This window comes from Juglans microcarpa x Juglans regia, chromosome 6D (assembly GCF_004785595.1).
Source record: "Juglans microcarpa x Juglans regia isolate MS1-56 chromosome 6D, Jm3101_v1.0, whole genome shotgun sequence".
Taxonomy (NCBI): Eukaryota; Viridiplantae; Streptophyta; class Magnoliopsida; order Fagales; family Juglandaceae; genus Juglans; species Juglans microcarpa x Juglans regia.
This window is the reverse complement of record NC_054604.1, coordinates 27336176-27350277: the sequence shown is the minus strand read 5'-3', so window position 1 is coordinate 27350277 and position 14102 is coordinate 27336176. Positions and strand designations below refer to the sequence as shown.

The window sequence follows — 14102 nt, the reverse complement described above, 5'->3', positions numbered from 1 at the left end:
ACTTGCAAACATAATTATCTATTTACTGCAACAAATCGAATTAGATTAAAAATTAAGTGACAGTAGTTTTTTAAATTATAGATAGATGGCGTGCATTTTATTGATCAGAGCATGCATTCATGAAGGTGGAGTACTACCGCGCAATTTAACAGAATGATACCTACTTGAAGGCCAAAACCAGATGCCTTTTAATACGAGTACTAAATTCCTAGAAACCTAATCAAACCCAACCACTGTGCGCTTTTGAGTTGCAACAAGTGATCAAATACATTATTCAACATGCACAAAACCACGAATACACGCATGCATTGAGAAGAAAGAACAGGAACTCCCCATTTCTTGATCTGCGCGCAGCAGTTCATTTCAGAGATTTCTCGATATCAATCACAAACCGGTACTTCACATCTCTCTTTATTAGCCTCTCGAGAGCTTCATTTGCATACTCAATTGGAATAACTTCTATCTTTGAGTAAACTTTATGAGCAGCACAGAAGTCTAGCATTTCCTGCGTCACTTTTGTACCGCCTGCTATGCTACCAGAAACAGTTTTCATTCCTGCCAAACGTACGTTCAATTCAGGCAGTACCTTACACATGTTAAGAACTCCAAAAGTCCTACTTGCAGCACTTTTTAAGTATAACACCCTGCATGAAATCCCCTAACACGACAGGCAGTCAAACCAATCATTTTTTTTATGGCTGATGCGACCTTATAACTCAAATATAAAATATTTTTTAATTTCAAATCTTTAATTTTTTATCTAATCATTACAATTTTTATAAAATTTTTTTAAAAAATTAATACAATTTTTTAAAAATTCAAAATAAGAATAATATTCAAACACATTTTTTTAACTTTATAATATAATTTTTATTCAACTTTTATTATCCTTTTCTAAAATCTAATAAAATATTTTAACTCAAACAATTTCACTGTTATTCACAAACAATTATGAGATATACTCTAAATGTCCAAACAAAGTAAAAGGGTTACTTAAATTTCATAAAACTTCTACAAATACCCATATTTAGGTTTCCAGGATTGAATTTGACTTCACTTGGGAACCCCACGAGAACGAGAACACCAGCAGTCTTCAGAAGCGCCATGTATGGGTCAAATGGGTGATCACCAGATGCTGTGTCAATTATAAAGTCAAAGGACTTATCCAGGGCCTGCAAACATCAATCCAGCAACAATCAGGATATGTCATCGATTTCGAAATCGCTAATGTGAACAGCACAACATAAGCTAGCTTTACAACAAAGTTATCTAATTAGACCTTCATCTGCTCTTGGTCAGATGAGAGCACAAATCCGTCGGCACCAAGCAAACTCAGGGATTCCTCCTTTTTGGATAAGCTAGTGCTGAAAACTGTCACATTCAACCCAAAAGCCTTACCAAACTCCACGGCCATGTGACCAAGACCTCCAAGCCCAATCACTCCTAACGATTTACCAGGTTGCAGGTTCATCTTGTGGCGCACCATGGGAGCATACACAGTAATTCCAGCACAAAGCAAAGGAGCTGCTGAAGCCAATGGATATTCGTCAGGTATGCTGAAGCAGTACCTGTATTCCAACACCAAAATTAATTGATATCCGTAATTAATTGTGGTAAAACCTTGACAAATTCCTCGAGTGCTAATCTAGCTAATAGGTCAAAATCACGGTAACTTGTCAAAAGAAAGTCAGCAATGAAAATTGCATCCACTTCCCAGAAGCATGCGAGCTCTAAAAACACAATCACAAGCAAGCAGATCTATATATATTGATGTTGAGCAGACAGACCTAGCTACTTGATAAAGAAAATGTTCATAACCCTCTATATATAACTTATGTCCAGCCATTGGCGATTCTGACAATGGCATAGATCCATGGGAAGCCAGCTTAAGCCTTATGTCACCAACATTAACAAGCTGCTCCAAGCAACATCACCATGAAACAAATGTCATATACATTGGCAAGTTATAAATAGCATCAGAGACGCAGCTTACCTTTCATGCACAACAATATAACTTGAAAATCCTCCTTTTGTAATAGTACCATCCGCATCCACACCGTTAAAAGTGAATGCCATTCCTTTTGCACAATAAATTTCGTCTCCATCATTACAATACTCACAATCCCTGCATGAGTTGACATAGGTTCCTACTCCAATATGGTCACCAACTTTGAAGCGGTGAACATTGGAACCGACCTCTTTCACAATTCCAACAATCTCATGTCTGGTGTGCATGCAATTACAGATACATTAGTTCAAGGAAACCTAAGACTACGTACTCATGGTATACATGAATTAGTCCAGTACTTACCCAGGCACTAAAGGATACTTCGAATCCCCATGTCCATTCCTTGTCCAAATTACATCAGCATAACAAACTCCACAGTGTGTAATTCTTATCGAAACATCGTCACTTCCAAGAGCCCTGAGTTGGAATATCATCATCCAAAACAGCACAAAATCAAGAAAAACGTATTAATTACTAATTAATTTAATATGTAATAATTAAATAATTTATTTTTTTTATTAAAGAACTTTTTAAACTATTTTTTATTTAGGTACATTTTTTAAGACTTCTACCCCAAACAAGCCCTAAATATACCTGCGGCTGAACTTGTATGGTGATAAAAATCCATTCATCTCTTGCTGCCCATGCAAGGCAGTCAGCATTTTCACACGAGGAGCTCATTGTTGACTGTTTCTGCACAAAACAATCAATCATCATCATGTAGTTTTGTCCAAAGAAAAAATAACTGGGGAAAGCCCACTTCTAAGCTGTACAGTTAATTTTTGTGAATAATAATAAAATAATATAAAATATTTGATAACTTTCAAAAAAAAATTTTAATCATCACTACTATATCCTACACTATATATATATATATATATATATATATATATATATATATATATATATATATTCTTAATAAATATGTAGTACGTACATGAGAAAATACAGGCTTACTGGGATTGATGGAGGAAAAACACTTTGAGACTGGTGAGTTTAGAGATACGTGCACTCCCAACTCTCCGATAAGCAAGGCAACGCGGTGAATCTCACTTCCCAATCTCCTCCTTTTATAGATGGATAGTAATAGTGCGTGGACCTGGATTTATTAATCGGTTTGGTGGCCTTTTCATTTCAGTTGTCTTTTAAAATGGAAAAAATTTAATTTTAAACGATTTTACGTATTAATACGTATATCTATTCAATATGATTAGTCAGAAAGTAAATTTTATTAAAAATAATATTCATTTAAATTTAAAATATGAAGGCAACAATATTAATACACAGATTAGTATGCAAACTTACTTGTAAATAATAAAATTCTTTAAAATCAGGTAAAATCACCTTTTGAGCACTGAGTTGGATGTTGGTGGTGCTGCATTGAATTTTTTACGCGTATGATTATACAATGAAATGAGATAAAAAAAAATTATAAATAAAAATAAGATAATTTATAAATAATAATGAGATTGTTTGAATTAAAATTTAAAAAAAATTAAATAAAAGAATTATAAAATTAAAAGAGTATTAAAATATAATTCTTTAATATAATTTTTATTTTAAAATTTAAAAAATAGAATTATTTTTTTGTGTTTTGTTTAAAAATTAAAAAAATTTGTAAAAATTAAATAATGATTAGATAAAAAAAATTAAAATTTAAAAATATTTATATTTAAATAATCAATATAATAAAATGATTTGAAAGATTCGTACCATTTCTTTTGACGTGCAGCTTTTAATAAACTAATACCATTTCCTCGCCATTGTAGGACAACCCCACAATTGTAGGCCCCAATCAAATATCAATGTCAAAATCAAGAGCAGCTCATGGAGGACAATAATAGTCTGTATCATTTTTTAATCTTTTCCGTTTTTAGTACCATTTCTTCGTAGGCCCCAATCAATTGCCAAAATCATCATGCAGCAACAAAAATAGCCTGATACAGACATCCATTTTTCAATGAAAAAATAAATAAAAGAGAAAGGAAAATCATTTACACACAATATTTTTTATAATATTTTATACAATTATATTTTAAATAAATAATATTTTTATAAAATATCTTATAAAAATAATATTATTTTATAAAAATATTCTCATCTTATAATATTATTGTAAAATGTATTGTAAAAATATGTTGTGTGTATCACTACGAGAAAATATATTTACAATTTTGAATTGTATAATTGTCGAGTAATTATTTTAAAAAAAATGAATAAAATATTAGACTCACATGAAAAAAATTAATTTTTTAATTGTGGACTCTACTCTTTTTCAAAACGATTACGCGATGTTTACACACTTCTTAATTGTATGTAGAATTACTCAGATAAAAATAACAGATCGAGAATGCTGTTACCAACATAACAAATACAGATGCACTTTTTCTTTTTCTTTTTCTTTTCACATTTTTTTAAATATTCTTAAATATTTTTTAAAAAAATTAATTTACTAATAATTACTTTTTAAATTATTAAAAAATTAAAAAAAAACAATCTGTCCATTTTCTCGATTCAATTATCATTTTTCAAAAAAAAAAAATCAACCATTACTTTCATTTTTTTGGATAATTGATGGCTTTTCAAATTTCTGATTGTTTTAGATAATTGATATTTAATTGATGGGGGTACAATTTAAACCTCATGGTAATTCAAATGCACTGTCCTGCAAATGGTAATTTGACCGGATTTAACATAATATATCAAATTTATTTTAAAATTAAAAAATTATAAAATAGATGGTATTATATTATAGAAAAATGTTACGAATACATCTTACATTGCACATATTTATTTAATCAATATATGATTTGACTTTTTGTTAATTCTATTTAAACATATACATATTTAAACATTAAGACAGAAGGATAAAAATGATAGATCATATATTGATTAAGTATATGTATGTGATGTAAGGCTTCCATGTAGAATTTTTCTAAATTATATATAAAATTTATACATAAATTAAATATTTCTCATTTATAAATTTAATTATATGTAAAATAAAAAATTATTTTACTCAAAAATATATTTTATAAAGAAAAATTCTAGATGAAAGCCTTATACTATATATTTCCACCTAGTCAACATGTAATTTATTATTTTTCCTTCTATCTTAATATTTAAATACGCGTGTATTTAAATAAAAATAAAAAATAACAAATCACATATTAATAAACGTGTGTGGCATAAAAACTTTTTTGTAACATTTTTTATCCATAAATTGATATGATTTAATATTAAATTATAAAATTATTATTATTATAAAACAAATCTAAATGATATGAAGCCACGTAAATTGAAAATAATATTTAAAGAGTGAAGCATAATTTCTTTATTTAATAATGATAGTAATTAGTTTAAAATTTGAAAGGCCAATGCTGACGAACGCGCTGACGTCCTTTATGAGAAAGTTTGCACTTTTATATGTTGTATTTAACTCACATAGATACTTCTATTTACTAAATTTTATTAATTTTTTTAAATTATAATATAAAATATAATAAATAATTTAATTTTTTAAATTTTAAAATAATAATAATATTTTATTTAATTTTTAATTTTTATCTCATTTCAATTTATTATCAATGCGCGTCTAAGAAGGGTTAGGTGTCACCTGCACCAGCTGGAACTCTAAGAAGGGTGGTTGGCACCGGCGCCCCCCCCCCCAGATTTTTTGAAAAATTAAAAATATGTCACCAAAATGTTTATAGTCCTCACGCACTGTGTCACAACCACTATACTCCCATTAACTTATTTCAAGGTAGCTGTCCACATGCACAACATAGATGTTGATGCCTTTTAATACATAAATAATTTTTTTTTTTAAATCTATAAACTTCTTACTATTTACATAACTTCCACATATTATATTTTTTTAATTATTATTTTTTTTTCTTTTATCAAATATTTAATATATGAATAATGAATAGAATAATTGAATTAGTTTAAAAGAATAAAATCAAAAAATAAATTTTAAAAAAATATTAAAAATTTATAAAAATATAATGTGTAGAGGTTGGAGAGGTTGTGTAGCAGCATTATTCATTCCTAAAACCTAATCAAAGCCAACCATTGTGAGCTTTTGAGTTTAAATATGTGATGAATGCATTCAAATTTCAACGTGCACATTTTCAGAAGAAGCATTTCTTATTTATTTAACATTTCATTTAAAGGTGCTAACGTTCTGTTTCGTACAATTTAGGATTAAGTTCCAACAACTCAGGTTTTTCAAGCTAGATTTGTGAAAACGAAAAAGAAAGCAGCTGGGAGAGGGTGACCTTAGGACTGGAGAGTTTTTGATGTCAAAATCAGTAGAGTATTTTGAAAGTTTGTAAATAATGAGAGAGTCTAAAGACCAGAGAGATGTTTTCGTATTTGAAATTTGCTATTTATATTAGGAGTTTACGGGGGGACAGATCGTACCTACCCTTATGGAGCTCATGTCCTTTTCACTGCTCCTTTTGTCAAAGTCCTTTAAATGCAGCGTGCCTATGTGACGGTGCCATTAATGTAGCATGTTGCTCGGGTTGTAGTGCTATTAATGCGGCATTGTTCCTCGATTTGCTTTATTCTACTAGTGTCTTCGGTGGTCCATCGATGTTTCCATGTCAAAAGATCAAAGGTTTTTTGTTGTTTCCATTCTGCCCTGTATAAGTCTCCATGAGCAGGGTGCAGCCGATCGACGTCAAGCTTATCCTTTCCATCAGCCATCATTGTTTACTTTTCCTTGCAAGTGAGTTGCTTCTTTGGCAAGTTTGGGCCCTGGGGTCAGGCATCGAGGCGAAGCCCATTACTCTCGGTCGAGCGCCTAGTGAGCCTATGAGTGAGGGATTTCTCAATATCAATCAACAAATCGATACTTCACATCTCTCTTTATTAGCCTTTATTTTTTTTCTAAGCAAATTTGATACATTATAATTAAGAAATACAGAAATATATGAATAAGGGATAGGGAGACCCCTAACAAACACTCTTTCTTAACTAGTGCAACACTATAGAAATAGAAAAAGAAAAATAAATGGACACTGGAAACAAATAGCCCAGTTTGTATTCGCAACCCATCTCAACTCATCTCACTACTATTCATTACTATTCATCAACTCACAAATCTCACTACTATTCACAACCTATCTCATTACTATTCACAACTCATCTTCGAATCCAAACGACACCTTAATGTTTCCTAGTCTTTCTTGCTAAGAGAGAGTCGCACAAAGTGGCGATTTTTATATAATTCGAAAGTGTGATTGTATTACCATGACCGTATGTCATGGTGATTGTAGTGACTGCATTTTATCTTAAGTGGTTGTTAGGGAGGTCCACTGCCTCTTCTTCACAATCTTCTATCCAAATAGGACAACTATTATAATAAAAAGCTAGATAAAAAATTATAATTTCATTGCGTTATAGGTCGTCGCAGAACTCCACACTCTCTCAACCAAGTACATGTGATTCTCGCATCGAAGGTAAAAGTAAAAAAAGTGGGGCATAAACAAGCATTAACATGACGTTGGTTCGGAGTTTGTGATGGGAAAAGCTTCTGAAAGGTGTAGCGCGTGAGGCCCACACCGATGTTGTCGGTGCATGAAGCACACGCATGGTGTTTATCACGAAACCGCCGCTTCTCTCCAAAAGATTGGTGGCCTAAGAGCCTTCTTATATGGCGTGTGTCTCTCGGATGTTGATGGAAAACTGCATATCTATCTTTTTTTACCTTGGAGGAAACAAAACAATTAAGAAATTGGAACTAACTTTATAGACAAAGTAGGTAGATGGGAGAAAGGAGGAGGAGGAACTAACCTTTAAATTTTGTCTCATTCTAGTTGGAACAGTCAAAATTTTCCGTTCCAGTTTGGTATTTGGTACACTTACCTCCTAGTTCCGTTTCGCTCCAAGTTCTGGCCCGTTTGGAGCCTTGTGGTCAAATTTCATTTCAAATTGTTTTAATGGCAGCTTTGTGATTTTCTTTTGCTTGGATGACATTTTCGTAAATTTTAAATTTAAAAGGTATTTAATTAATTCTTGAATATTAAAGGTACTTACATAATTTTAATTTTTTTGTTACTTTAAACATGTCCCCTCATTTTTTTTAAATATCGTTATTCTTAATAATTTATCTATCCTTTTTTTTTTCCTTTGTTTTGTGTGTCTCAACTCAAGTTTGTGTTTTTTTTCAACGTATATTCATTTTATTAGTAGTTAATTACTATATATATATACACATACATGATATATACTTACATATACATGTATTTACTCTATTAGTTGTTAGTTTATATATACATATAAATATATATATATAGTTAATATATAGTGATTCTCGAAACGATACACCAGAACGCAACGGTATCGAAATATTCTATTTCTGTACTTAAACTGGAATAATCACCGGAACAAAATTTAAAACATTGCTTCCCCCTCCTCTCTAGCAAAAAAAATAACAGATTTGTGCTTCGGAGACTTTTGCTCAGAGAGAGAGAGAGAGAGAGAGAGAGAGAGAGAGAGAGACTTTTGTTTGCATACTCAATTAGAATTACTTCTATTATTCGGTAAACTTTATGAGCAGCACATAACTCTATCATTTCTTGTGTCACTTTTGTATCGGCAGTTATCCTACCAAAAGCAGTTTTCATTCCTTTTTTTTTAATATATATAGGAGTGCGGGTAGGGTTTAAACCTAGTTCTCCCATTTGGAGACCATGCTTTATACCATCTGATCCAAAAGACCTTAGCAAAACAATTTTCATTCCGACCAAAAGTTCAATTCATGCAGCTCATTAAAGTGTTAAAAACTCAAAAGATCCTTCTTGCATCACTCTTAAGTATAATACCTATGACATAGCAGGCAGTTATACAACTTAAATTAATAACTCTAACCTATTACAAAGTAGTATAAACTATTCTACATTAATATAAAAATTTTACAAATGAATCTAAAAATATTAAAAATGTCAAATAGATTAAATGAATAATAATGTTACAACAATTGAAATACTTTAGAAAAATACAATAAAGGTAACAACATAAAAATCAATTACCAACTCCAAGTGACATCATAAAACTTAGAAAAAGAAAGACAAAAGAAATGAGGATATAAATAATATGATGTCTCATTGTCTCAAAAAGAAAATAATGCCAGTTAGGAAAAATAATAACATAAGTACAAACTACAAAGATAATTAATTAACAAACCAATAGTATATCAAAGTCCAACTATCAACTATCGACGTAGATTGAGATGGACTCTCTGTGACCCCTCTTCCCCCGAGTTCCGCTTGAGATTTGGTAGATTCTAAAGCGTTGGTTATCTGTCATTCTTCATTAAAAATAAAGATGCAATGCACCTAACATCTATATAATAATATGCAATATTCGTAGCAGATAATTTTTTTCTTTGAACAATACTATGTACTAGAAGTAACATATCCCAAAAGAGGAAAGCTTCCAGCCGGATGGGTGTAAAAACCATTTTCACACTAGCCAATCAAATCACGACATGTAAGCATCTCAAACTCCAGCCTCTTGCACCCGACAACGCCAGATCGTTCTCTCCCTCTCCCTGTTCATGCCGTGACTCGATAAGTAGTGATTATTTGATCGATGAGTAGAGAAAGAAGGAAGAAATGGAGCGTAGAGTTCCACTGTTTTCAACAACTGTTCATGCCATGACTGAGAGTTGACGCCCTCTCTCCTGCCTCGCACTCGACGCGTTTGTAGTAGCTTTTTATTTACCAAGCTCTTGTCTTTCTGCAAGTGCAAACCCACCTAGTTCTGCACTCACAAAAGTGTTAAAATAAGCACAAATTAAATAAATAACAGTCGAGACGGGCATTGTTTGTACATAAATAGATAATCCCAAAATCCATCAGTTGCTTAGAGGCCTGTACTGTTGCATAAGCTGCTGCATTTGGAGTTGCATCTGTCTTCTGAACTCTTCTTGTTGTTCTTCATGTTGTTTGAGGCGCATCTCCATATCTGCTTGTTTTGCCAATTGAGCCTCTAACTCATGCTGTCTTGCAGTCAATTCTTCGATTCTGGAATTCGCATTCTCTAGCGCTATAGAAGTCATAGATGCATTCCCAGAAGAAGAGGAAGAGGGACCAGGCTTTACACAACGACCCAAACCCCTCAAATATCCTGAACGTTGACCCAGGACTTGTGTAAAAATCTCAATATCACTTGTTGAAGAATTTTGATCTAACGCAGATTCAGCACGTAGGGCAATCATTTTATCCTAGCCATATATAAAATAAAGAATTAATATCGTCATAAATATTCTAATACATTTAATTAAAACAGGTTATAAAACTTACATAATTTTCATGGGCATCAGGATGAGTCCACTCTCCATTACGATCAGTGTGCGATGCAGCATATAATTTTGTCAGATCATAATTAGTATCTGAATCTTGCTACAATAAATGTGTTAAGATATAAAGTCATTATGATTCATCCAAATAATTAACTATATCCAATAAAAAAAATAGCAATACCAATTTCTTAGAAAGGCGATGGAAAGATCTTGAGCCTGCATGATGATTAATCTTCAATTTTGATCTATTTGTTTTGTTTATAGAACTTCGCTCCTGCAAAGAAATTGAAAATATGATGAAGCGAAATGCCAGATAGGACAAGTAAAATAATTAAATTTCATTATACCTGATATGATGGATCCTCAAACATGTCACAAAGTTTTTCCCACTCAGAAGGTCGGACATCCTAGAAAGGATGTTGGCGTGCATCTTCCTTCTTCTCAAACTTATTATAATACTCATGACACCTCGCCTTATATTTACGGAATGCATTACCCATAAGCTCTTCCACAGTCTTACGCTCCTCTCTCCGACCAAAATTTAATTCGAAATCATCCTTAAAAAAATAGTCACAAACACATTATCATTTATAATATTCTAAATTTAAGTAAAATATAGAAATTTATTCTACTAAATCAATGTTTTAAACATTACCAAACAACGCTTCTTGATAAGCTCTTTAACATCTTGGGGGACTTTCTTCCATGAAGTCGTTGCCAAAGGTGCGTAAGTTCGTGTAAGAGCACCCACATGTGATGCAAGCCAAGCTGCTGGTTGTCCTTCCCCCCCAGTATGTTCGTCAGGAATGTTAACCTTGATCTTACCCACATTCCGATATTTTTCCAACGTCACCCCTCTAGTGGTGCCTCGACCTTGACGAGATTGTACTGTAGATTCTATAAAATATAACATTGTAATCAATTTCATTTATATCTCTATTATAGGACCTTAATTAATAACTTTTATGAGTATTAGATTTTTACCTTATTCTGTAAAATCAATCTCTAATGGTGACAATGAAGGAGAGCTAGGAACAGGTGGAGATGGGTTGCGAACTTCCTTCCTCTTTGGCGGCATAATTTCAAACTACTGATACATTCAATAAGTAAAATATTTGTCATCAAGTGTAATGTTAACACATAATTGGTCAATCAGAATCTGTATCAGTTTCATTTGACAATTCGCTCTCATCATCTGTAGATACTTCAGATGATTCAACATTTTCCTCAACTGTCGCATCAACAATTTCAGCCTCAATATCTTCTCTATTTAATGGAATCATCTTATACTGGCTCAAATCTACAAACAAATTTAAGGCGGGTTGACTCTCTTGGTATGCTTCTTGAGTAGAAGAGTCATCTTCTTCTTCATCTTATCCTTCCGCCTGAGGGATAACATCATATATATTTCTTGGAGAATATTTTTGAACTACTCGCCATTGATTTCCTAACTTCGGGTCATCTAAGTAGAATACTTGAGATGCTTGAGAAGCCAAAATAAAATGATCATCTTCATACCATTTTTTTGATGTATTAACACTCAAAAAATATTCATCATCACGGACTCCAGTACGAGGATTGCTTAAATCCCACCAATCACACTTAAACAGATACACCGCAAGCTCTCCCAAATATTTCATTCCAATTATATCGACAATAACCCCATAGAAATCAATATTTTCTCCATCATGACTTCCTTCGACTAGGACACCACTATTTTGGGTTTTCCTATAACAATCTCGATCCAGTGTGTGATACCTACTTCTCCGAGAAATACATGCAAAAAATCGAGCAGCGCGTCTCGATGGGCCACGCGCCAATGCATACAGTTCATCAGATATATCATTTGGATTATTCGCATGCAATTGTACAACCTACATATTGAGTAAAGCGTATACTATATCAAAGTTGAAATTAATAATTTTTCATTTGTTATTGAGTAACGCATATGTAATTTCATTACCCGTTCTTCAAACCATCTTGGGAACTCCTCTTCATGTTTTTGGTTTATATCATTTACTCCTAGTTCCTTGAGCACGTTAATATGATCACTGAAATTGATGATTACCACAAATATTTTATATTTTGTATTTTTTTAAAATTAATGAGGCAATTTAAATTAAGAAAAAGTTATAACTTACTTCAAGTAGTTCTCTATCTCAGGGCAATTGTTCAGCACGTACCACTGAGCTTTCTCGAACTCTCTTCCACACAAGTCATAACCACGCACTGCACCAATTGGACGAACTTGTTGGGAAAACACAGAAAATATATTATGTTGTCTTGCTCGGTCAACGTCAAAGTTTCTTTCTGGCCGATCAAACCGAGTGTCAACTCCATGTAAATATTTGGAACAGAAGGTATGCCACTCATCGTCAATATATGCTTCTGCAATTGATCCTTCTGGACGGGCCTTGTTACCCACTGTACGTTTCAACTTTCCAAGAAATCGTTCAATGGGATACATCCATCTATATTGAACTGGTCCTGCAAGTCGAGCCTCACGTGGCAAATGAACGGCTAGGTGAACCATGACATCGAAGAATGACGGTAGATAAATATTTTCTAGCTTACACAATATTATGACAATTTCTCGTTCCATTCGATCCAAAGCTTCTACATTCAACGTCCTAGCACATAAGTCTTTAAAAAATGCACCCAACTCAGTCAAAGCCACACGCACATCTCTGGTCAAGTACCCACGGATACCAATAGGCAAGATATGCTGTAAGAAAACATGACAATCATGACTTTTTAATCCAGTTATTTTCCAATCATTTGTTCTCACACACCTTGTTAGATTCGAGGCATAACTGTCCGGTAATTTGATCTTCATTAGCCACTCACAAAATGTAACCCTTTCATTCCTTGACAATGTATACCACACAATCGGCATGTAGACAGACGAACCATTTTCTTGCAACTGCATTTCCCGTCTTATTCCCAACCGCTTCAAATCCTTCCTTGAGTTTATTGTATCCTTTGTTTTTCCTTCAATTGACATCAATGTTCCCAATACGGATTCGCAAATATTTTTTTCAATATGCATAACATCAAGGTTATGTCGCAATTTTAACTTCGACCAGTACGGGAGTTCGAAAAATATACTCTTCTTTGTCCAATTCAACTCATTCGTAGCTCGTTTTCTCTTTCGTTGTTTTTTACCAAATTCATTACAACCAACATTTATAAATTGTGCAAGTACATCTTCGCCAGACAAATATGGTGGAGGTTGGCCCCATTCAACAGTTCCATCAAACATTCTAGAATTTCCACGCCATCTATGGTCACCAGGTAAAAATCGACAATGACCCATGAAACATAATTTCCTCCCGTACGTAAGCCATTCAGATTTGGTATATTTGTTACAAGTTGGACATGCCATTTTCCCCTTAGTACTCCAACCTGACAAATTCTCATAAGCTGGAAAATCATTTATTGTCCACAACACCGCAGCATGCATCTTGAACGACTTGCCTGTTGACGAATCAAATGTGACAACCCCAATCTCCCACAAATCTTTCAATTCTGCAATCAATGGCTGTAAGTGTATGTCTATATCATTTCCCAGTGACCTCGGACCTGGGATGAGCAAACTCATCATGAAATATGGATCTTTCATACACTTCCACGGTGGTAGATTATACGGCATAAGTACAACTGGCCAAGTACTATGACTAGTGCTCATGTTCCCAAAAGGATTACATCCATCTGTTGCCAACGCAAGTCTTACGTTACGCGGTTCTTCAGCAAACCATGGGTGTTCTTGATCAAATTCCT

General features: G+C 33.0%; 1 protein-coding gene and 1 pseudogene across 2 annotated transcripts in view; both read right to left on the bottom strand.

Moving 5' to 3' along the window:
• The window catches only part of LOC121234342 (probable cinnamyl alcohol dehydrogenase 1), a 34038-nt gene extending 30962 nt beyond the window's left edge, over positions 1-3076 (bottom strand). Inside the window, exon 1 of one of the 2 annotated variants that reach the window (XM_041130254.1) lies at positions 2966-3076. The gene's annotated coding sequence lies outside the window, so the exon portion shown is untranslated. The remainder of the gene's footprint in view (positions 1-2965) is intronic. The other variant, XM_041130255.1, reaches the window with a different exon arrangement.
• LOC121234343 lies at positions 352-2689 on the bottom strand (annotated as a pseudogene).
• Positions 3077-14102: the final 11026 nt, after the last annotated feature.